We start from the raw sequence: 26791 nt of genomic DNA, 5'->3' as shown, positions 1-26791 counted from the left end.
CTCCCATAGCACAAGAAATAAAAGCAAGAATCAATAACTGGGATAGATTCAAACTAAAAAGCTTTCTCTCAGCAAAGGAAACTATCAGCAATGCGAAGAAAGAGCCTACAGAGTGGGAGAAAATCTTTGCCAATCATACTTCAGATAGAGCACTAATTTCCAGAATCTATAAAGAACTCAAAAAACTCTACACCAAGAATGCAAATAATCCAATCGACAAATGGGCTAAGGAAGTGAATATACACTTCACAGAAGATCTACAAGCAATCAACAAACATATGGAAAAATGTTCAACATCTCTAGTAATAAGAGAAATGCAAATCAAAACCACCCTAAGATTCCATCTCACCCCAATTAGAATGGCGATTATCAAGAATACAAGCAACAACAGGTGTTGGCGAGAATGTGGGGAGAAAGGTACACTCATACATTGCTGGAGGGGCTGCAAATTAGTGCAGCCACTTTGGAAAGCAGTGTGGAGACTCCTTAGAAAACTTGAAATGGAACCACCATTTGACCCAGCTATCCCACTCCTTGGCCTATACCCAAAGGACTTAAAATCAGCATATTACAGAGATACAGCCACATCAATGTTCATAGCTGCTCAGTTCACAATAGCCAAATTGTGGAACCAACCTAGATGTCCTTCAATTGATGAATGGATAAAGAAAATGTGGTATATATATATACAATGGAATATTTCTCAGCCATAAAGAATGATAAAATTATGGCATTTGCAGGCAAATGGATGAAATTGGAGAATATCATGCTAAGTGAGATAAGCCAATCTCAAAAAAACCAAAGGACGAATGATATCGCTAATAAGTGGAGGATGACACATAATGGGGGGCGGGAGGGGTTAGTGTTAGTGTTAGAGTTAGGGTTAAGGAGGGGGGCAAGAATGGAGGAAGGACTGTATAGAGGGAAAAGAGGGGTGGGAGGGGTGGGGGGGAAGGGAAAAAAATAACAGAATGAATCAAACAACATTACCCTATGTAAATTTATGATTACACAAATGGTATGCCTTTACGCCATGTAGAAACAGAGAAACAACATGTATCCCATTTGTTTACAATTTAAAAAAAAGTTATTACTGATGTTACAATCTGTATTATTAGAGTCAAAATAAAGTACTGTGATATGCCAAGTCCTCTTCTAAACTCCTTACATATATTAATTCTCTTAATCCAAGAACTCTTGAGATAGGTTCAGTCTCCTTCATTACTTGAAAACAGGAACAATCTATATCATAGGGGGCTCAGAAAGTCACAAGTAAAAGTGTAAAATGAATACATCCATTTAAGCACAGAAATTTTAAATATTATATTGCTTGACTAGAAATATTAAAGTAAATGAAAGGGGTATAACATGAAAAGACCAAATTTAAGATTTCTTGGAACAGATGAAGGCATGAGGATACAAACCAAAGGAATGCATAATCTTTTCAATGACATATCAGAAAACTTCCCAAATCTAAAGAATGAAATGGAAAATCAACTAACGGCTTACAGGACCTCAAATGTACAAAATTACAGCAGACCCACACCAAGGGACATTATAATGAGAATGACTAACATATATAATAAAGACAGAATTTTAAAGGCTGTGAGAGAAAAATATCAAATTACAGGTGGGGGAAACCAATTCAAATCTTAGCTGCCGTCTCAACACAGACCCTCAACATCAGGAGGTCCTGGAATAACATATTTCAATTTCTGAAAGAAAATGGATGCCAGTTGAGAATTTTATATCCAGCAAAACTAAGCTTCAGATTTGAAGATGCAATAAAAACTTCCTATGATAAACCAAAATTAAAATAATTCACATCTAGAAAGCCTGCACTACAGAACATTCCAGCAAAATATTCCATGAGGAAGAAATGAAAAACAACAAAAATCTGCCAAGGGAGGAACTACACTAAAGGAAAAGTCAAAGGAAAAACTAAGTCAAAGTTAAAAACTAAAATAAAATGACCAGGAATACAAATCATATCTCAATAATAACCCTGAATGTTAATGGCCTAAACTCGTCAATCAAGAGAGACAGATTGGCAGACTGGATTTTTAAAAAAGGCTGTCTTCTCTAGTGACTAGCAAAATGCAAATCAAAACTACTCCATGATTTCTTCTCTCTCCAGTCAGGATGGCAATTATCAAGAATACAAGAAAGAAAAAGTGTTAGTAAGGATGCAAGGGAAAGGTACACTCACATATTGCTGGTGGGACTACAAATTGGTGCAACCACTTTGGAAAGCAGTGTGGAGATTCCTCAGAAAATTTGGAATGGGGTCACCATTTGACCCAGCTATTTCACTCATAGGTTTATACCAAAGGACTCAAAATCAGGATACTACATGTTGTAGCCACATCAATGTTTATAGCAGCTCAATTCACAATAGCTAAAATATGAAATCAACCTAGATGCCCTTTTACAGAAGAATGGATAAAGGTACATATAGACAAGAGAATATTATTCCCCTTAAAGAAGAATGAAATTATGGCATTTGCAGGTAAATGGATGGAACTAGAGATTATCATGCTAAGTGCAATAAGCCAAACCCAAAACACTAAAGGCCGAATGTTTTCTCTGTTAAGTGGATGCTAATCCTAATGGGTGTGGTGGGTAAGAATGAAGGAATTTTGGATTTTGCAGAGGGGAGTGAAGGGAAAGGAGGGATGAAGGCATGGGAAGGATGGTGGAATGAGACAGGCATTATTACCATATATACATGTATAATTACACTACCAGTGTGACTCTACACCATGCTCAGCCAAAGGAAGTTCTCCATTTGTGTATAATGTGTCAAAATGCATTCTACTGTCATGTATAACTAATCAAACAAATTAAAAAATAAAAATAAATAAAAAAATAAAAACCTAGAAACTAAAAAAAAGTAAATGAATGAGATAGTACATGTATTTGTCAACATTCAGAGGAAATGGTAAAAATAACACTGTTTAAAAGTTAAAATGTCTTCACAACTATGTAAGATTTAACCTAGAGAAAAATATTGTGCATCTCCCAAAACAATGTACCAAAACTCAGTGTAGATAATAAATGGAAACAAAACATTTTTATAAAAGAGGAAACACATAAAAGGTAAATTAGTGTTTAGTGTTATACACACACACATAAACACACACAGTGAATTTTTTAAAGACTAAAAGAACATACCCAAATTATACACCATATAAACCAATTGCATAAACATATTTGAATACACAAGAACCAGAAAAATTAAAATGTACGTTACCCCTTTTATCCTACTTTGTGTCTCCATGAATACACTGGCTCATAATTATAAGCATTAGTAAGCTAACAACAGAACTCAAATTTCCTTGCAGTTCTTTTGGAATTAGAATTTAAAACAGTTGAAGAACAAAGTTATTATTTAAATGGAAAATTTGTTGACATTCAGAACAAATACACCAACTAATGAAATACAAATAGGTCAGGATTTTTATATATTTTTATTTTTGTTGTTGTTGTTTTTGTTTGAGATAGTTACTTGCTGTGTTGCCCAAAATGGTCTTGAATTCCTGGACTTCCATGAAACTCCCACCTCAACTTCCAGTTATTAGCCTCCACACTCATCTGAAGACATAATTAATTATGTATGAAAGAAATGACAGGTGAGGCATGCTGGTACACATCTATAATCCCAGCAACTTGGAAAGTTGAGGTAGGAGGATCCCAAGTTCAAAATTAGCCTCAGCAATTTAGCAAGACCCTCAGTAACTCAGAGAGAAGCTCAGCAAATTAGTGAGACCCTGTCTCAAAATAAAAAATAATTAAGTGGATGTAGTTCAGTGGTAAAGCACCCCTGGATTATACCTCCATTACTGAAAATAAAAAATGATATACTTCATAAGTCTCAACATCACAGAAAGAAAAAACAAATGTTACAGCATTCATAATAAATGAATAAACTGTGATATGTTTATATAATAAATGATAGATGATTTGGTTTGATAAAACCAGTTACACATAGCATTTATTTATAATTACTAAAGAAATTAAATAATGAACACTTCCACAGAAATGAAAACAACCAAACCTAAAATGTTCAAATATAAAACTTTCACAGGGAAAATAACCTGATTTGCTCTAAAAACCATAATAAGAAAATATTAGAATGCAAAAGATGTACCTGAGGGTATAGCTCAGTGATCTATCTTGCATGCCTGGGGATCTGAGTTTGATTCCCAGCACAATAACAAATGGGTTGATACAAATTCAAAGAAACACATTAACGAACCATACAAAATACAATATATTTTTGAGGTGCCAATTTTAACACAAAAACTGTTTTCAAAATTCAGTGGAGATATTACCTCTGTATTACACCATAAAAAATTGTTCATTTAGCCTGGCACAATGGTGCACATGTGTAATCAGAATGGCACAGGAGACTGAAGCAGGAGGATCATGAGTTCAAAGTGAGCCTTAGCAACTTATCGAAGCCCTAAGCAACTTAGCAAGACCATCTCTAAATAAAAATATTTTAAAAGGGGTGGAGATGTGGCTCAGAGGTTAAAAAATGACGCTGGGTTCAATCTCTAGTCTCACCAACAAAAAAATTATTAATTTAGTGACTTTTAGCAAACACTATGATGATCATGTGTAAATAAGAGAAATGTCTCCCAAACTTGGGATATAATAAAATTCAGAAAAAAATAACAAAATAATACCAGAAGTTAATTGGCAATTTGTCAATAAACGGGGGAGAGGGGGAATCAAAGGCCATTATCAGACTCTATTGGACCAATTTCAAGAAATCCGATTAGCATATGGAAAACTGAAAGTATCATAGGACATTATACTGTACAATGAAGCCAAAAGAAATTAAGGCCAGGACAAAAATCAAAGGGAAAGTATCTATAGTAATGATAAAGAAATCTGTACCAGGATGATACTGTACCTTGGTAACACATACAGAGCTATCTACACATTGAAGAATAGGAGCTTTTCCAAACAAATGTAATATATTTATAAGATTGTTTCTTGTTATATTCTGTATAGTTGAAATGTATTTGCATATCACCTATACATTCTATTTATTACATATTCAATAAAAAATCTAAAATTAGTTAATATTGCAAATATTATACAAACCTATTTATCACAATAAAGTAGTTTGCTAGAATAAAAATTATGGACGAGGGCAATTCCAGTAAATACACAGATATGTCCACACCATTTCTTAGAATAGCTTGTAAGAAATACTAACAAAATAGAAGTGAACATTCTTTGCACCCATTTCTTGCTTCTCATATACCAATTCCCATAATGAACCATATATCCAAAGGAAAAAAGCTGATATCAGCAGGGTAAGAAAAAAATCGAAATTTTACATTGTTGTGTCCAGAAAATTTAAATGAGTATTAATAAGAAAGACTAGATTAATAAGAAAGACTAAGGTCTGGTCAGAAAATAAGAACTAACATAAGAATACTAAATGGCAAGATTTGGGACAATATCAGTAAATATAAAAATCACACTGATTAGTTTCATCCATTGAAAAAAGCGAATTTCCATGAATCCCTATTGATAAAACAAATAAGCGGAAGATAAAGAAGAACTCTTTTCATATTTTTTTTACAATATAAAATTCCAATTGCAGCTGGGCTTGGTGGCAGTAAGGAGATATCCATCTGTGGCCTGACATTGACTCTCCCCACACACACTGTATTATATTACAGTAAAATACACTTAAACTTCAATATTTTAACGATTTCTATAAAGATCTTAACTATAGTTCAAATGCATTAATTACATTTGCCTATAATCCCAGCTATTTGGAAAGGTGAGGAAAGAAAATTGAAAGTTTGAAGCCTGGGTATATCCTGGTACTGTATAACAACTAAATAGAATAAATAAGTGGAGTTTGAAGCCCAGCTTAGGCAATCTAGAGACCCTGTCTCAAAATTCAAATAAAGATGTTGGGGTTGTGGCTAAGTGGTAGAGCACTTGCCTAGCATGTGTGAGGCACTGGGTTTGAGTCTTGGCATCACATATAAATAAATGAATAAAATAAAGGTCCATCAACAACTAAAATTTTTTTTTTCTAAATCAAACAAAAATTTCAAAGAGGGCACTAGGGAAGCAGTGTAGTGTTAGAGCAATCCCCTAGCACAGGCAAGGTCCTCTGTTTCATCCCCACTATCTAAAAACAAACAAAAAACTGCACTTAATAAAACACAACAATTTTTCTAAATTACATCTGACACCTAAATAGTAACAGTTGCAAGCAAGAAACACCAATGTATTAAGTTAGTAGATACAAATGTTATGTGGAATAATATTTGCAGTATCAGCTTTAAGAAATATTAATTATAACACAAATAAAGTCACATCACCAGCAACAAGATCAATAATATATTCCCCTTTGGCAATGACATGATAACAGCATAAAATCATTTCTCTAGCATTCTTTCCCCCAAATAACCTCTATCTCAATCACAAAGATTAGACAAACCCACAGAAAGGGAGAGTAAATAGTCAGATATTTTGTAGAATGCTCTAAGAATAAAGATCATTAACATAAAAAAATAGACCAATGACCAAAACAGGAGGCACAGGACAACTCTATACAACGTAGGAACAAATTTTCAATCACAGACCAGTAAAATGTCATTGACACTAACAACACAAATATGAATGAGGTATGTGAATCAGTTAACATCATTATATCAATGATAATACCCTGATTTAGAGAACTAAATAATATAAGAAAGGTGGGGGCAAATATAAAATTACTATGTAGTACTATTTTAACATATTTTAACTCCAACAATTATCTCAAATTAAAAGCATTTTAAAGAAGTTATGCATGTATTTAATTCTTTCCAATCTTAAACTGGTCTCACAGAGCCATTAAAACAATAATGCTCTGACAAAAATAGAAGAAATAAAAAACTTATTGCTTGCAAATATCATTTCAAAAATTCAACATAAAATTTTAACATAAAGGGAAGTATAATATTTTATAACAAATTAATTTTATTCCCAGGGTGAAAGAATGCTCAAATGTTTAAAAACTTAAATTTTACCCTAATCAATAATAAATAGCTATAACATAAACTAACTAAATATGCCACTAAATTCTGTAAAAATTCATTAGAACTTTTATGAAATTACCAGTAAAAACCTAAGTAACCTCAAACCAAAAAGATTAATGTTAATGGCCAAATAATCAATTCTACATTCTAGTTTTATGTACTCTAGAAGAACTTCTCAGAGTATTTAATCAAGATTAATAAAAATCATAAATTATGCAAAGAACACTATTACATAGAATACAAAATAAAATAAATTGAACAACTGATCCCAATCACTACAATGAACAAAACTTATGAAATATTATAGGAATAAAAAAATTGTTCAACTGTACTGGCAGTATCCCAATACAATGATCTGATTAGAAATAGACATACCTTGAAGTTGGATAAGGAAGACTCAATTTTAAAGTGATCTATTCTGTAATTAATCTATTAAATTTGGTGCAAGTGAAATTAAAACTGCATTTTTCCAACTTGCAAAGTAATTGTAAGCATCAACTGAGAAAAAAAATGCAAGTACAGACAGGGAAAATTCTGAAAAAGAAGAGAAATGAGAACTGAATGGAATAAGTAAGAGAGGACAAATCATTAGTAAATAAACTGTCAATAGAAGATGTGGCAAACAAATGAACAAATATACAGCTAATTTACATAGCAATTTTCTATGATTATGACAGAACTTAGAAGAACTAACAGTAGAAGTCAAGGCAAGTAATTTGAATATTTGATACATTAACAACAGTAATGATTAATAGACAAAGAAATGAACTGACAAAAGTATTTGATGGAAAAATAGAAAGACAATGAAAATAAATGTATGCTACTAATGTAAACATGTTTGTAAAGAAAAACACAAAACACAGAGGCAATAAAACATGATTATATTTGAACACATAACTTGTATACAACCAAAAAATAAAACAACACAGTAAAGAAAATGGAAAAACACACATATACACATATATGTTACATATACATATTACAATATATGACATAATATTAACGTAAGTATAAATGAGTTCTTATGAATCAGTAACATAAAGACCATCATTACAGGGAAATGAAAATAAATAAGAACATAACACAAATGAATACTAATGTGATATGAAGATGATCTAGTTTAACAGAAAAAGAAAGCATTTTCTTTTTAAGACACATTATCAGTGATTAAGAAAATACTGATATCTAACGTTTGTAAAGTATTAGAAAATGGGGAACGCTGATCAAACAATGGAAGAACTTACTCCAATTAGGAGGAAATTTTTACTCAATTGTAGATTTTGCATATACTTTCCCCCGGCAATTCCAGTCCACAGAAATTATTCCAAAGTAGCTGAAAAATTCAAATTTATATATAAGGATGTTTACCTTATAGAAAATAAATAAAAAATATACATATACATAGAAAATACATAGCTAATTAAATTAATAATGAAAAAATAGTATCAGTTTGCCTATGAAAAAACATCCTAAGGATGAGAAGACTCCATTTAATAGCAGATAATATTAGGGTTTAAAATTAGAAGGAGAAAGAAATTTAACAAACAAAAGTATTAGCTGGGCATAGTGGTGTGTCCCTGTAATCCCAGAGACTCGAAGGCTGAGGCAGGAGGATGCAAGTTTAAGTAAAGTCAGTCTCAGCAATTTAGCAATGCCCTCAGCAACTAAGCAAGACACTGTCTCAAAATAATAAGGACTGGGGATGAAGCCTAGTGATAAAGAACTCTGGGGTTGACTGGGGTTGTGGCTCAGTGGTACAATGCTTGCCTAGCATATGTGAGGAATTGAGTTTAAGTCTCAGCACCACATATAAATAAATGAATAAAATAAAGGTCAATCAACATCTGAAAAAAAAAAAAAGAAAGAACACTGGGGTCATATTTCTCAGTACCAAAGGAGGGGAAGAAAAGAAAACTGCTTCACAAGATTCTACAACCTTTAATATTTTAAAGTCAGGTTCAAATTATCCTGTCATAAGTGATAATTATAAATGCATGCACTTCATACTTATGGAAACAATGAGATGAAGCCCTTGAAATTCCACCATTCTAAACTTCTCTGGACACAAATGTTTCTTCCATTGCACTTCCTGAGATAAAGTCCAACATCAACAAGAAAAACAATTAATATTACTAGGTAATAAGAGTTTTCTGGGCTAAATTTTAGGTCTCATTTCAAAAATGAGCTTTCTAAGTCCAGTTCTTCTGAGTGGCCATTAAGTAACAAGTCTCCATTCATTATGCAGGAAATATTTTAGTTTTGATGAAGAAGGTGGTAGAAATAATGGCATAAGTTCCTCTTCAGTAATCACCTGAAAGGGCAAATAGAAAAAAAGAGATAAATTTAGGAGCAAACTTAGTATCATCAGCTAGGCTTATAAAGTTCAGCATTCTTTCTATTATGAAAAATTCTTATCAGAATTTCTAACAATAAGGAGATCAGATATTAGCCTTCTTTTTGTAACTTATTAACTGATCCTCTGAATCTGATAATCTTCATGTTGTGTGCATTTGGTTGCTTGTATCTCAAAGTAATCATTTATATACAGAATTATAAAGATAAATGAACTCTACATGCATTTATACACAAAAAAATAATTATGCCTTAAAATTAAAGAAGAGCAGCCAATATCAGGAGAAAAAATAACAACAACATTAAAAATATATAGGCTATGATGGAACTGTGAAGACACTATAACTCATAAACCATTCTGAACAATGTTAAAAATGTTGACCCACAACACAATGGTTGTTACTGTGTGAAACTGTTTCAGGGTTATTTGTTGCACAGCAATATTCAACCTGAACAGATGCCAATGCAAACGAGCTAACATCAAAGAGTCATTAAACTTAAGGAAAATACACTATATCAATAAACTTCTATCACTAAAGCACCCCACTCCCCACCAAATGAATACTCAATGGGACTTATAATCATACCGAAAGGGAGTATTCCAGAGAGGCAGAAATGAAGAACACGTGAATCAAACTATTTCAACAGATCTTTCACTGATGGTACCTATCATTCACAGGATTAAAACCAAAGATGACAGAAGTTTTCCTGCTTGAAATTATCATCTGTTAACAAGGAAAATGAAACAATTTAAGCATATAACTCTAATGAAACTGCTAAGGTAGTAGGCTAATTGATATGCATGTTTAATATTTTTAGAAAAGTCAGTTAACACAAACACTGTCTCATTAATCGACCCTGCAGTTGAGTTAACTTTAACATTAGTCATGACTTACTACTTTTCAATTATCAGCAATTATGGTGGTTTCCATAAAACTGTCCTTTTATCACAGCATTGTTATTTGTGAAAACAAATACAATGTCAATTTCTTAATTAAGCATTTGGTAATTTTCTTCACTTCATTAGTTATGTTATAATGGTTGGTCATAAGGAAGTAAAATAAACAAATGGGCACATTGTGTGTACACACACCACACCTTCACTAAGGCAACCTATCTCTTGAAAAACTAATTCAGGGCTGTTGAAGTAGTCAGTGGTAGAGTGTTTGCCTAAGATACATAAAGCCTTGTGTTCAATCCTCCCAAACTGCAAAAAATAAAAAGGACAAATATGTTTACTAATATTATACATCCCAAAATTCCAAAGGACAATGTCTACACCAGTACTAGCTTCCTGAGTTTAGGTAATGTCTCACACCAAAAGGCACCAGAATTCTCTTACCTATGATTTGCAGTTAAGACCTATAAATTAAGGACTCCAAAGAAAAATAATTCCACATGAGTTCATCAGCCGTACTCTGGTTACCCTCAACAGTCTTTCATCACAAATACCTGAAAAATACAGTATCCAAATGAGCAATGGTTAGATACAAACCAAGCACAAGAACATATAGAGTAACATTATGTTGATAAGGCATATTCAATAAGCAAACATAATTACACAAACACTTTCCATTTTAGCCAACATGGTTAGCTAAAAAATATGAAAATACTCAATATTTTCCCTGCTAATTTTGTGTGATTTATAAAATCCTAAAACGTTACTTGAAATCCTTCAGAAAGAATGAACCAAAGTAAAAGAAAGCAAACAATATATTCTTCATTCATATCACAATTAAAAAGGGGGGCTGAAAATGTTGTAGTAAAGTATGTGCTTAGCATAACTTTCTACTTATACCAAATGCAACATCTCCTACAACATCTTTATCTAGTTAGTACCCACAATTATGACCTTGTTATTAAAATTTGCTTACTTTATAGAAATTTTTAGTTATGCTTTTTTTTTCCTCATGTGTTAATCAAAATATAATTGCTTGGTACCTACCTAAATTCCATCTTCTTCCTTCTTTTCTTGGATAATCCAATACTATTTATTGTCTTAAGTTGCATATTCTTCATGAAATCATTGAAAAAAATCATTCACAAGGGCCTCTAGGAATACAAAGTTCGATATGACAACCCAATGCTCCAACGATGGTAAGAGGCAAGAATGAAAATAGGTACAAACTAATTGTCTCTTTAACATTTCCTTGTTTTTTAATTGTTCATTTTTTATACCTCTATAAAAATTAAAAGAGGTAAAAAAAAAGTCCTTCTATTCTCTTATCTCTACAGGGGACTATTAAGGTTCTACCATATTCTTCCAAACAATTTTTCTATTTTCATTAGACATGTTCATTTTAGATTTTTTTCAAGTAGCAATTTATGAAGATGTACGCATCTTGATTTTTGTCGCATATAAAAAATTTTCAAACAGAATGATAAAATAGTATTTTAACAATGAGAAATATTACCTCGCTATAAGAATGTCATTACCAAAGTGTAATAAACATTTTATAGTTAACCATTAATATTTCAGCTAGAATAACGAGGCATAGGCATACAAATCTATAAGCAAGCAATTATTTGATGCCTGTTCAATTCAAAACATTGCAAAACATACTTCAATATTGAAATATCTCAGTGCAAAAGTTACATTCATATTGAATAAGCTGTAAGTATGATCTTTCTTTCACTGATTGATATTTCAGTTGTTTACATTATGTTTTTAAGATTAAACAGAATATTTTCTTTCTGGCAAATATTTGAGCATTGCAATAGTCAATTATTACATTTAAAGTATTTTATTTACTCCCAGAATTTGACAGTCTATACCAAATTCTATTCAAAAAGTGAGGATCTATACTTTGGTCAACATCAGAATTTTTATAAAAATAACCCTACTTTATAACAGGTAACACATGACTTGCCTCTGATTATCACATACATGAATTATATATATATATGTATCATGAGAAAATTTCAAAAAACTGTCAGAGAAACCAAACTATTCATAATTGTTTTTTGTTCTCACAAAGATGTACAAACATGGAAACAGATTTGGAAATCAAAGTTATAGAGCTTAGTATTTACTATAAAATTACCATATAGTTAGACATAATAAAAAATGCGATTCTTGAAATATATGCAAGCTTAAAATATACTAGTTTCATCATTTGTAAAATAAAGGGTCTGGGGAGATAGTCAGTAGTAGAGCACATGCTTATCATTCACAATTCTCTGGGATCAATCCCCATCACTGAAAAAACATAAAAATTAAAGTAAAATAAAATAAAATATAAAGCATTAAACAAAGAAATTAGAATAAAGTTAATACACTGGAATGAACAATATCCCAACTATATGACTAAAACATGATTTTAAATGCATATATATGCAAGTAAATTTGCAGAGAATAAAGATAGCCAGGTAACAATAACTGTATCAATCTTTTCCTTCTCAATTTATCCCTTTTTTTAAATTAGAAATCCCTTCTCATAGCTTCTACTTGCTACCTGAAGACAAAACTGTATACCAGGGTAATTGTTTGTTTAAATATATAATGCACACAAACACTAATAATCCCGATCAGTAAGGAAATACAGACACAATTGACTACAGTAGTCTCCCAAGACAGAGAAATGTTAGTCTTAGCATTAATTACCCAATGGATTGTAAAAGCAATTACAGCAATCATTTTATGGAATTTTACAATGAAATATTTACAGATTTATACTTTCTTGAGACTCCAGGCATCTGTCAAAACTAGTTACTTTCAAATGACAAGGGTAACCGTTATTTACAAAGTTGTCTTGAATTTTGTCATGCAGTTCAAGTACATATAATACTATATTAAGTCAAAGAGGTAGAAGTAAATTATCCTTATAAAAGGCCATTTCCTATAATGATTATAAAAATATATTATTATAATGTAGCAATACAACTATGAAATTATGTTATGGGGTTTTAAGTATATAACACAGGCAAATAAGTATGGTTAAAATGTATTATTTTTCTTTTGATGAGAACTCAAAGTTTAAAATACACATCTTTTTAACCTTTTCCTTCCCATAAGTCTATAAACAGATAAAATACATAGACCTGAAGAAACCCACAACTTTGTGTATTTCATTAGCAAAAAATTGCAGCAAACAATGAAACCATGATATTTTACAATGACTTATTTACAAAATTATACTTTGTGAGACTCTATACATCTAGAAGGACAACTAGATGTTGAAAATTAAAATTTTGTTTTTTTACTATTTACAAAGTTGTCTTGAATATTGTCATGCAACCAAGGGAACACATACAGAACACTGTATAGTTCCAAGAGGTAGTACAAAATCTCTTAATCATTTCAATCTTGAATGTTGATAGCAAAGAAAAAGCTTGGAACATCCAGAAAGGCCAACTGGATTTACCTGTCATTTTATTTAAATATTTTTAAATATGCAATTCATACATGGCAAGCTGTACTTCCATGGAAGTGGGGTTAGTTGCATAGTGTCTTCCTATTTTATTATTTTCTATTTCTAACACCCAGATTAATATATGATAATTTTTCTAGCTCCAAGAGCTATTTATGAATGACCAACTTAACAGCCACATTAACCACATATGACCAAAGTACTAATAAATTTACAATACATTTTAAAAATTCATACTTTGTGAGACTTTTGAGACACCTAGAAATATAACATGTTTGAAAATAAACATTTCATTTACCCATTATTTATAAAATTGTGTTTTTTTGCCATGTAGTAAATACAAGAACAATGTAATTTAGAAATACTATAAAACATGTAAGAAAAATGAATTGTATCATGAACCTAAGTTAAGCAAAATAAGATACAGCTATCTGTTACATAGACACATTATATTTACTTAAAATGGATACCCTGCAAGGATCATCATCTAATTTTACTTGCAAATACATGTGGTAAAATATTGCTATCTTCTCTAACATGACAGTATATGTACTAATAACATGCAAGCACAGAGGCTTGTTAATGCAATGTACAAGTAATTTTATAATCACAGAAATATATTCAAGTTTTCCCAAAAGGTGAAATAATACTTTACCATTAAAAGAAAAATGTTTTCTCTCCACTTCTCATCAACTCACATGCATCTAAAAAAGCTGAAATAGTATAGAGCAACTATTACAAACATAGATATTTAATAAACCCCAGAGCTACCCACCTAGTGCTATCAACATCATTTATAACTAGTTATAACATTTCAATTAGTTAAACAGTTTAACAAGTATGGGTTGCAATATATAAATGTTGACCATCTCTACCAAAACAAAAAATAGATGTAAGCAAAAGGATTCTACCTTAAAGGTATGATCATAAAAAATCCATCCTTTTCCAAATACCTTCCAACAATAAATTTTAATATGTACAAAAATGCATGCATATATTAATAAAAAGGCTATTTTTCAAAATTTATATGCATCAGTAATGCCATTATGTGGGAAAATGTTCAAAATGTATAAATTTATATTTTTATATATAGACACATACCCACATACCTACATTCATACACAAACATATGAACAAACTCAGATGTGATACTGGCATTTAGATAACTCTAGCTCAACACAGAGTGTATTCATGCCTCCTCAGAAAAAATAAGGCAAAAAAAGTAAAGTGCAGAGGGAATAAATCAATTCACAAAATGATGATTCTGATCACAAATAATGATTCATAACATGTATATGAAGGACTTAATTGCAGGAAGGATTTCAGAAGTCAGATTTCTTGAAACATGTTTTAAAACAGATAAACTACATACAGGTATCTGTCTAAAAATCCTACTAAACGGAAGCTTGGGTCTTTGAATTTTGTTAACTGTATTTCAATTAACCAAAAGTCCTTGCTGTCCTATATTTTATACAAAAGGTAGACAGCATGTGAATATGTACATAACTAGTAGTCATATAAACCTCATCCAAACACTAACAATAGATTGGTGTAAGAAAAATTATATAAATTTGCATAATATACAAATATAAATAGTAGTGCTTCTAATTAAAAAACAACTTCAAGAACCCAAAAAGGAATGAACAAACAATAATTCTATCTCTTAACTTTTCAGTGAAAATGTTGTTTCCAAAAATATAACTGAATATTGGAATACAAGTTTAGTGATAGAATTCTTGCCTATAAAAATATGAACAATCAAATTTACAAGTCCAAAGTATCTTAAAAATAACATTTAGGCCAGGTGCAGTGGAGCAGGCCTGTAACACCAGTGGTTCCAGAGGCTGAGACAGGAGGATCGTGAGTTCAAAGCCAGCTTCAGCAAAAGCAAGGTGCTAAGCAACTCAGTGAGACCCTGTCTCTAAGTAAAACACAAAATAGGGCTGGATGTGGCTCAGTAGTTAAGTGCTCCTGAGTGCAATCACTGGTAATCAAATTAATTAATTAATTAATTAAATAGATCTTATATATACAAATTAATAATGTACTTTCCCTTAAATAAGTCTCAAATTAGCATGGCCTCTTCATTCCATTTTACCAAAATAAAGTGTTTCTGCCCTTATGTAGCAGTTAATCATATCTGTGATCTGTATGCAAAATAGCATTTATCTATTTAATAATCTACAAGTCATACCATTTCCTACAGCACTTAATGTTTCTACCCTATGACTTAATAAATGGTGTTTTATGTAAATATACAGAAATAAGTATGTAAATGCATGTATAAAAAACTACATATATATATACACATACTGTGTACGACGACAATCCCTATAAATCAAAGATTAAAAATTCAAAGCAAAAGCAATTATACCCTGTGAATATTTTATACTAACAAAATCTCTGTTCACCTGGCTGAATTATACACAAATATTCTGGTGGAAAAAAAATATTTCACTGTAAATATTTAAAGAAATGCTATGTTCATATATGAACAAACAACCAGTGAAACTCCACATCACGTACAATCACAAGAACAGGATCCTAATTAGGATAAGTTATACTCCATGTATGTTTTGTATTTCAAAATACACTCTAAAGTATACATAAAAAATGAATTTAAAAAAATAAAAACTTTTTTTAAAAAAGAAATGTATGTAATATGATAGCACCTGGGTTTTTAAAATAACATCATCTCCATATAATAATACAAATGTTTCAGTGACCAGTCCATGATTTCAGGTCACTGTCACTGTCAGAATACATTAAAATGTAAGTATTTTAAATAAAAGAATTTGAGAGAAAATCCAAATGATACTAACTGCTAAAATGTTTCCTCACCTATGTTCTTTGGCCATGTGGAGATTTTTTTGTTAACATACTTTTTTTGGTTAACACTTGCAATAATATTTCTACCATGTATGTATGATATGAATATGTAAGTGTGTATCACTCATATCCATACAGGTGGATATATAATAATAAATGCTACATATATTATAAGACCATTTCCTATTATATATACCAAAATCTAAAAATTGAGGTCAGGGATCCAATGAAAATAGGCTATTTCGATCTAACATTGCTTTTTGCATACTAGTTCTAGCCTAATAATTTCATAGGTATTTGTCATATATATGTATGACATAATTTATGTTATGTTATTGAAATTTTTAACATTTTTATTACAAAATACACATCCATATTTATCAGCAACAAATCAATGTAGAGTTGATTTAATGAATGATGTTCAGTGGCAACTTAACCATGGTACCAGCAAAAATAGACTATCTTAATATTAGGATATTCGCAAAATATACATATTTCTATATATTGTAACATGGAATAAAGCCTAGAAATCATAAATCTCTGAACACAGGCCCAGTCACTAAAATTCCAACCCCTCTTCTATCCTAAATCCGTATCTTCAATTTACTTAATATAAAGTAGTTTACCAAGTCCTCTAAGCAATGAAGAGAATCATAATCATTCCTCAAATGCAAAATATCAGACATTTTTCGTATTAGAAATATTCCCTGACAGTCTTGTCTAGCATACACATACCTCTGCAATACAAAAGCCCACCTGATTCTCAATGTTAATGTTCATAGAGTTTGATATCTTCTGCAACTGCATCATGTAAAGGAAACATCATATCACACATATTTTAACAGCAAGACATTTGAAAAACATACATATATCCATGAGTTCCATACATGCAGCAGCCTTAATAAAATTCCATATTCAACAGTTCTGTGCATGTAGTATTCCTGGAAAAGAAACCCATAGCAAAAGTCCAATCAAAGGAATTTAATTTATATCATTCAGAGGTAGTCTACTTCTTTATTCACATTTCTACATAGTTTAAACTCATGGCTAGCAATCTCTATATTTAATCAAGAAAATGTCACAAAAAAGTTATACTGAGACACTTTGTAAGAGTGCATTCTCAAATGTGCTTAAAAATGCTTCTAATTAATATATAAAGCACTTTCAATGTTCCCTTCTTCTCTATTATTCTTAACTAATCAAAAAAGGAACCCCAAAATGAATTCCATTCTAAAGCATTTTAGACTACATTTACCAAGCGTGTTTTTAGAAATTTCCTTAGGAAAACTGCTCTTTTATCATGGAAACCATTTTAAAAACATCCTAATAAACTCATTAAAAATCAGTGTGGGGTTGGGGATACAGCTCAGTTGGTGGCGTGCTTGCCTAGCATGCACAAGGCCCTGGGTTCAATCCCCAGCACCACTCCCCAATAAATAAAATAAATAAATGTGTTTGTGGTTCACTATTAGATTTCAGAAAAGAAAGATTAAAACAATATAAATAAAAAGAATAAAAATATGTGCTTAATTTCATTCAGACTTTTGTAGAATATAAGAAATTCATACACATTCATAATTCAATAATTGTATTTGCATTGCAATACTATTATGCAAACACAATTCTCCTAAGTATTTGGTTAGACTCATAAGCTTATTATGACCAGAAAAAATAACTGAATTTGAAGATTCAGAGATGTTTTACATACTAGCAAGAGGGGGAAAAGGATTTGTTTGCTGTGTATGCTTGTGAGTATTACATACGTAAGGTTTTAATGGCAAAAGGTCACTGCGAGAAAAACAAATACTTTTTTGTTTTTTTTGTTTTCAAACCCAATATGTGTAAAATTAAATATATACTTCAAAGGAAATATTAAGTTCAGGCCAGCATTAGTCTCTTGTCTTCCTGGACATGTTGCATAGGGGGAATCTTCTAGCTGAAATCAAGAAATGTTTCCTTTCTATCCATATAATTCTGCAGAGTTGCTTCATGTACTAGAGTTTGAGAAATTTGCACAAAAATTTTATATATTTGAAATATTTTTCAATTCAGTAGATAGCCTGTATGAACTTGCAAAGCTGTGCTTCAGATGGCCATTATGAGAAGATTTTAGAGAGTTGTTGACTTGATGCTGTGGGAGTAGGCAAGTGAATAGAGTAGATCTAGATAAGGTTTTATAATCTTATCTAGATAAGATTTTAGCAAATCGCATACAAAAATATATTAAAAATATAGTGCACCATGATCAAGTGGGTTTCATCCCAGGGATGCAAGGTTAGTTCAACATCGGGAAATCAATAAATGTAATTCACCATATCAATAGACTTAAAGTCAAGAATCACATGATTATTTCAATAGATGCAGAAAAAGCATTTGATAAAATACAGCACCCCTTCATGCTCAAAACACTAGAAAAAATAGGGATAGCGGGAACATTCCTTAACATTGTAAAGGCCATCTATGCTAAGCCCATGGCTAATATCATTCTAAATGGTGAAAAACTGAAAGCATTCCCTCTAAAAACTGGCACAAGGCAGGGATGCCCTCTTTCACCACTTCTATTCAATATCGTCCTTGAAACGCTAGCCAGAGCAATTAGACAGACCAAAGAAATTCAAGGGATACGAATAGGAAAAGAAGAACTCAAACTATCCCTATTTGCTGATGATATGATTATATACTTAGAGGAACCAGGAAATTCCACCAGAAAACTTTTAGATCTCATAAGTGAATTCAGTAAAGTAGCAGGATATAAGATCAATGCACATAAATCTAAGGCATTTTTATACATAAGCGATGAATCTTCAGAAAGAGAAATTAGGAAAACTACCCCATTCACAATAGCATCGAAAAAAATAAAATACTTGGGAATCAATCTCACAAAGAGGTGAAAGACCTCTACAATGAGAACTACAGAACACTAAAGAAAGAAATTAAAGAAAACCTTAGAAGATGGAAGGATCTCCCATGTTCTTGGATAGGAAGAATTAATATTGTCAAAATGGCCATACTACCAAAAGTGCTATACAGAGTCAATGCAATTCCAATTAAAATCCCAATGATGTACCTTACAGAAATAGAGCAAGCAATTATGAAATTCATCTGGAAGAATAAAAAACCCAGAATAGCTAAAGCAATCCGTGGCAGAAGGAGTGAAGCAGGGGGTATCGCAATACCAGATCTTCAACTCTACTACAAAGCAATAGTAACAAAAACAGCACGGTATTGGTACCAAAATAGAAAGGTGGATCAATGGTACAGAATAGAGGACACGGACACAAACCCAAATAAATACAATTTTCTCATACTAGACAAAGGGGCCAAAAATATGCAATGGAGAAAAGATAGCCTCTTCAACAAATGGTGCTGGGAGAATTGGAAATCCATATGCAACAGAATGAAACTAAACCCATATCTCTCACCATGCATGAAACTAAACTCAAAATGGATTAAGGATCTCGGAATCAGAACAGAGACCTTGCATCTTATAGAAGAAAAAGTAGGTCCAGAGCTTCAACATGTCGGCTTAGGATCAGACTTCCTCAACAGGACTCCCATAGCACAAGAAATAAAAGCAAGAATTAATAACTGGGATAGATTCAAACTAAAAAGCTTTCTCTCAGCAAAGGAAACTATCAGCAATGCGAAGAAAGAGCCTACAGAGTGGGAGAAAATCTTTGCCAATCATACTTCAGATAGAGCACTAATTTCCAGAATCTATAAAGAACTCAAAAAACTCTACACCAAGAATGCAAATAATCCAATCGACAAATGGGCTAAGGAAATGAATAGACACTTCACAGAAGAAGATCTACAAGCAATCAACAAACATATAGAAAAATGTTCAACATCTCTAGTAATAAGAGAAATGCAAATCAAAACCACCCTAAGATTCTATCTCACCCCAGTTAGATTGGCGATTATCAAGAATACAAGCAACAACAGGTGTTGGCGAGAATGTGGGGAGAAAGGTACACTCATACATTGCTGGTGGGGCTGCAAATTAGTGCAGCCACTTTAGAAAGCAGTATGGAGACTCCTTAGAAAACTTGGAATGGAACCACCATTTGACTCAGCTATCCCACTCCTTGGCCTATACCCAAAGGACTTAAAATCAGCATATTACAGAGATACAGCCACATCAATGTTCATAGCTGCTCAGTTCACAATAGCCAGATTGTGGAACCAACCTAGATGTCCTTCAATTGATGAATGGATAAAGAAAATGTGGTATATATATATAATGGAATATTACTCAGCCATAAAGAATGATAAAATTATGGCATTTGCAGGGAAATGGACGAAATTGGAGAATATCATGCTAAGTGAGATAAGCCAATCTCAAAAAACCAAAGGAAGAATGATATCGCTAATAAGTGGATGATGACACATAATGGGGGGTAGGAGGGGTTAGTGTTAGGGTTAGAGTTAGGTTTAGGGAGGGCAAGAATGGAGGAAGGAAGGACTGTATAGAGGGAAAAGAGGGGTGGGAGGGGTGGGAGGGATGGGAGGGGTGGGGGGAAGGGAAAAAAAATAACAGAATGAATCAAACATTACCCTATGTAAATTTATGATTACACAAACGGTATGCCTTTACGCCATGTACAAACAGAGAAACAACATGTATCCCATTTGTTTACAATAATAAAAAAAGAAAAAAAAAGAAATCCTTATTTTATGCTGCATTATAGTGGAAGAGTAAGAACTACTTCCCCATCTCTTCAGAATTAACAGTGAAATAGAATAAACTCATTTTAAGAAATGTTTATAAATAGGGGCTGGGATTGTATTCAGTGACAGAGCACTTGACTAGCACATGGAAAGTACAGGGTTCGAACCTCAGCACCACATAAAAATAAATAAATAAAATAAAGATATTGTGTCCATCTACAACAAAAATAATTTTTAAAAAAGAAATGTTTATAAATGAATCCATAATTGAGATTACCTTCAAATGATTTTGTTTTTCCCACTTTAGGAATAAATTTTGATTGTTTTCTTTTATACCAAGATGTAATCATTTTCTTATTATATGGTCATTATAGTAATCAAAAGGACATATAATCAATATATTTTCCAGGTCAAAGAATTACATACGCATTTTCATTCATTTTTATGTGCTCAATTACTCTCTTATCCACTAACACATAAACTCTGTCATATGCTTTCCAATAGCAATGTCCTCCTGTTATCTGAATGGAAAACTTCAAGTGAATCAGTTATACACTATCCTACAGATTTATTCTCCAGTGGGCTAGCTTTAAAGAGTTTGATACACCTAATAAAATTCTCATTCAAAAAAAAAAAAAAACCCCAACTATAAATATGGAAGAATATCTCTTTAATTGATGAAATAGACAACTTTAAAACAGTACAATTTCCCTCACTTTTTAAAAAATTCTAGCATCATGGCACAATTTTAAAAAGGACTTATTCTTGACCTAACCCCTAATAAAGAATAGGATAAGGGTAAAGCTAAAGGGCAGACTTGGCCTTCACTTCACTAGAGGACAAAATTCTTGAACCTACTATTCACTCATGTATTAATTCTATCAATAATTTTGATAAAGTATACCAATGAAACAAAATTGACTATTTTTATTCATTTTATTCATCATTTTACCAATTATGCCAGGCCTTTGCAACAGAGGTGGGGAAAAAAGTACACCATGTCCTCCAGTGATCCCTTAATATTTTCATTCTCCTCATAAAGTAACAAAATGAGAAAACTCCACGGTCTCTTTAAACTACTTTTCCAAATTTTGCCACATAATCATTTCAGGCAAATTAAAATCAACAACAACATGGCTTGTATGAAAATGTCATGATGACTTCAACATTTCTAATGGATGCATTTGTTGCTGTTACTCTGACAGGCCATAATGCACTTGACAGATAAAATGCCTACTTGGTCTATATAATTTGAATACAGTGCCTAGGTGAGTTCATTAAAGAGGGTAATACCTAATAGCTAAGTTAACTAGAAATTATAAGGTCAACTTACAAAAAAACTACAGTAACTCATTCTCAGAAAAAGGACAATTTTAACTAACATTTTATTATTTTATTCAATTCAAGTCAATGTAAAAAGTAAGTCTCTTTGTTTCAAGTTTGGGTTTATTATTCAGCTGTTACATCATGGAAAATAACTGACTTGACCTGAATATATCCATATTTTTATCACTTGTACACTGAAAAGGTCCCAACTGTAATGACTAATTTTATAAAGTTTCTAAGAAAACAGACTATTATAACACTATTCTTATAGAGAACTACCATAAAAGACACTAATGAAGTCATATCCAAAGGAAATAAAATCATTGCAACAAAGAGACTCCTGAGTTGGACGTGGTGCTTGTAATCCCAGTGGGTGGGGAGGCTGAAGCAGGAGGATAAAAGCCTGGCTCAGCAACTCAACATGACCCTGCCTCTATAAAACATATAAAAGGGATGGGGTTGTGGCTCAGTGGTTAAAGACCTCTGGGTTCAATCCCTGGTACGAGAGACAGAGAGAGAGAGAGAGAGAGAGAGAGAGAGAGGGAGGGAGGGAAGGAGAGAGAGACAGAGAGAGAGAGAGAGAGAGAGAGAGAGAGAGAGAGAGAGAGGGAGGGCGGGGGAGAGAGAGAGAGAGAGAGAGAGAGAGAGAGAGAGAGAGAGAGAGAGAGACTAATGTACTCTCATGATCATTGTAGCACTATTCAGAAGATCCAACATATGCATTCAACTGAGATTTCCAACAGCAGATAAATGAAGAAAATATGGTGCGTATATGAGTGAGTGTGTGTGTGTGTGTGTGTGTGTGTGTGTACTATTATGCATCCATTAAAAAAATCATGTAATTTATGTCAACATAGGTAGAAGTGGACAGCATTCTACACAGCCCAGTAGGGTGATAGTTATGGTATGGATATGAGGTATCCCCCAAAACTCCTGTGTTCATACAGGAATAATCAGAGGTAAGATGATTAGATTAGGAAACTTCTAACCTGAATCAATCCACCTTAGTTTGAATGAACTGACTAGATAATAACTGTAGGCAGAAAGGGCATGGCTAGAGGAAGTGAGTCACTAGGGATATGGCTTGGAAGTTTTCATCTCCACTGTGTCCCCCCTTCCATCTTCTCCTTTTCTATTTCCTGATGCTGCCATGAGTTGAGCAACTTTCCTCTGCCGGGCCCTTTGGTCATGATGCTCCACCTCATCTTGGGGCTCAAAACAGTAAAATCGGCCAAAGATAAACTGAACCTCTAGAACAGTAACCCAAAATAAACTTTCACTCCTCTAAGTTGTTTTTGTCATGTATTTTGGTCACAGCAATGTAAAGTTAACTAAGACAGTGAGTATAGTTAGCAACTTTAATATATATTTTATAATAAAGAACTTGAAGAAAATAATTTGAAGGCCTCTAACACAAAGAAATTACAAATATTGGAGACAGGAATGCTAATTATTCTGCCAGATGTGTTAGCTCATGCTTCCAATCCAAACTCATCAGGAGGCTAAGGCACAAGAATCTCAAGTTTGTGGCCAGCCTGGACAACTTAGCTAGACCATGTCTCAAAATAAAACTAAAGGAGGGGTTGGAGATATAGCTCAGAGGACTTGGTTTCAATTCCTAACACCACAAAAGAAAAAAGAAACACTAAATACCCTGATGTGATAATTATATCCTATATTCATATTTTCAAATTTTCTCACTGTAGCCCATAAATGTGTACAATTTTATATGATAAATTTTTTTAGAAAAAATTAAAGTTTACTGACAAAATTTAAAGCCACTATCACATGGCATGAAAGAGCTAAATATAGGTATATAATAAGGGAGGAAGAAAATAATATTTATTGTAAATTTACTGGTTTCTGGGATTTTTTTAATCAAAAGATTGTGGGTAAAAGTCTTCTTTACCCAAAGTGTGTTCAATTAAAATGGATTTAGAATTGGTTGGATTTAGTCAAACTTAGTGAAATTTGAATCTAGTATGTGAACAGCTGAGTCATTCTTAGGAAGACAACAAAAAACTTGCATCTTCAAGGACAACTTTCAAAATTCATCTGTCATTTCCTCATTTATAAATATGCTTAAGAATATCTTACATGACAATGCCCACATCCATATAAATTAATAGTCATATAACAGCACTTGCAGAAAATGAATGCTTCATCTGAATATAACTACCCCATTGTTTTCTAAGTGTTGTGCCTAGGAACAACAGCATCTGCCAACTTATTGAAAATCTAATTTCACACCTAAACCTAATTAAAAGCAGAGACCCCCAAACTGGGACCCAACAAACTGTTTTAATAAGCCCTCCTCCAGGTGAATCATATGTACATAAAATTTTGAGAAGCTCCAATTTAAATAAAGCTGTCTAGAAATGCCCTTTACCCATTTTAATAAATACAGCTAAAACAGACACTTGATCAGAAAATCTTGCTAATCACAATGTTAACAAAAACACAATGCTCCCTTATATGGTCACCTCAAGAAAGACCACAGAATCTTAACTCAGAGAAGGTGGTTGAGACTCACTCTCTGAAGGAATACAACACTGCCATGCAAAGTGATGACTAACTTCTCCACCATGTCACTGTTACAAAATACAAATATAAGCTCTCTCAATGCCAAAAAGTGAAACATCCTAATATTACTCTAAATTTACATATCTACCTTCATAACAACTTAGGACATGTCACAACCACTATAGTTGGATTCCTTACTTCCTTTCCTCCATTCAATGCACCCAAAATCTACTACTAATTCATCCCTTCTATTATTCTTGCCAAATTATTCTAATATAAATTAGCCTGACTGGACTGAAAATTCCTTGTCAGAGATGAAAACTATCATCAGGTTGAATTATCCCCTAACCACAAAAACGAAATGCTTCCCTCTTCCAGAGATTCTTATTTATAGAGAATTTTCTTCAGGTCATTTATACAGAAGAACCACCAACCAAATTGGGATGAAGCTTATACAACAACTACTACAGTGTCCTCTCAGTTGTAACAAACATTACAAGGTCAAAAAACCTACATCTATACACTAAACCTCAACAGATCCTTGTTTCCCTCCTTTCTCATTCAACTGCACACTTTTACTTCCATCAGCTGGAAGGGTAGCTCAACTTTCTCAAGTGATTCAATCAGGATCAAGAATATCATCATAAATCAAAGTTGAATATACAAAGCTAGAAAATATAGCTCAATAAAGGAAAAATCCACAATAGGACTTGTCTACCTTACTTTGAATGTTCATTTCTCCATACCCCAAATAGCTTTTTAAGACACACTCGTCACTTTTTACAGTCACAATATTTGCACAGATATTGCTCATTAGTATGAATATATTTATATACATCCATAAAATTCATATAGACTCTAGCAACTAAGATGACTATTAGATGATAGGGTCTTCATACTTACAAACAGGTTTTTTTCTGAATTAACTATTTAATTAATTACCTAATCCTATATTGTCAACTATAGGTAATAACGTATCACTCATAAAACAATAGGTAAATATTAAGCTGGACATGCTGGTGCATGGTTCTAATTCCAACTACCTGGAAGGCTGAAACAGGAGCATAGCCTTTGAGATTTAGCAAAACTCTATCTTGAAATAAAAAATGAAAAGGGCTGGGGATGCAGCTCAGTGACAGAGCAACCCTAAATTCAATCTTTGGGAACTCCTCTCCAAAAGGATACAGGAACCAATTGGAAGATCATCTAATGGCCAACAATCTAACAATTTGAGCATTGGTATAATTAAAGTATGTAAGTAGTATATAAAATAATGTCTACCTGGGTTCAGTCCCCAATATCATAAAAGAAGGAAATATTACAGGATATAATGAGATAAAATACATAACTCAAGAAATGTTTGATGTTTAGCAAATCTTAATCTCATGTGATTAGCATCATTCCCTTAACTACATAACATTCAAAACTTCTTGCCAAGATACATAAAATGACATTAAAAGTACAATCAGAGGGCTGGAAATACAGCTCAGTTACCACTTGGACACATGTCCAAGTCCCTGGGTTCAATCCCCAAATTGGTTCTGAATGTAACTTAAGCATTGGCAAAAACTATAAATTAAATTTATCATAATCTAAGTAAATAAAAAACCATCAATTTCTCATTCATCTGGTAAATGTAGAAACTAATTCACAGTGATT

General features: G+C 32.4%; 1 long non-coding RNA gene across 9 annotated transcripts in view; it reads right to left on the bottom strand.

Annotated features, from left to right (window-relative positions):
• The window catches only part of LOC124977375 (uncharacterized), a 45941-nt gene that overhangs the window by 9991 nt on the left and 9159 nt on the right, over positions 1-26791 (bottom strand). For 5 of the 9 annotated variants that reach the window (XR_007107169.1, XR_007107168.1, XR_007107171.1 and 2 more), the window contains 7 exons: positions 17369-17553; positions 14439-14496; positions 11359-11465; positions 10756-10865; positions 10001-10138; positions 8306-9372; positions 7437-7595 (listed from right to left, as the gene is read on the bottom strand). This is a non-coding gene — a long non-coding RNA (uncharacterized LOC124977375). Of the gene's footprint in view, positions 1-7436; positions 7596-8305; positions 9373-10000; positions 10139-10755; positions 10866-11358; positions 11466-14438; positions 14497-17347; positions 17554-26791 lie in introns of all 9 variants that reach the window. The other 4 variants (XR_007107170.1, XR_007107174.1, XR_007107173.1 and 1 more) reach the window with 4 other exon arrangements.

Source organism: Sciurus carolinensis, chromosome 2, assembly GCF_902686445.1.
Source record: "Sciurus carolinensis chromosome 2, mSciCar1.2, whole genome shotgun sequence".
In the NCBI taxonomy this organism is placed as follows: domain Eukaryota; kingdom Metazoa; phylum Chordata; class Mammalia; order Rodentia; family Sciuridae; genus Sciurus; species Sciurus carolinensis.
This window is presented reverse-complemented; position numbering and strand designations above follow the sequence as displayed.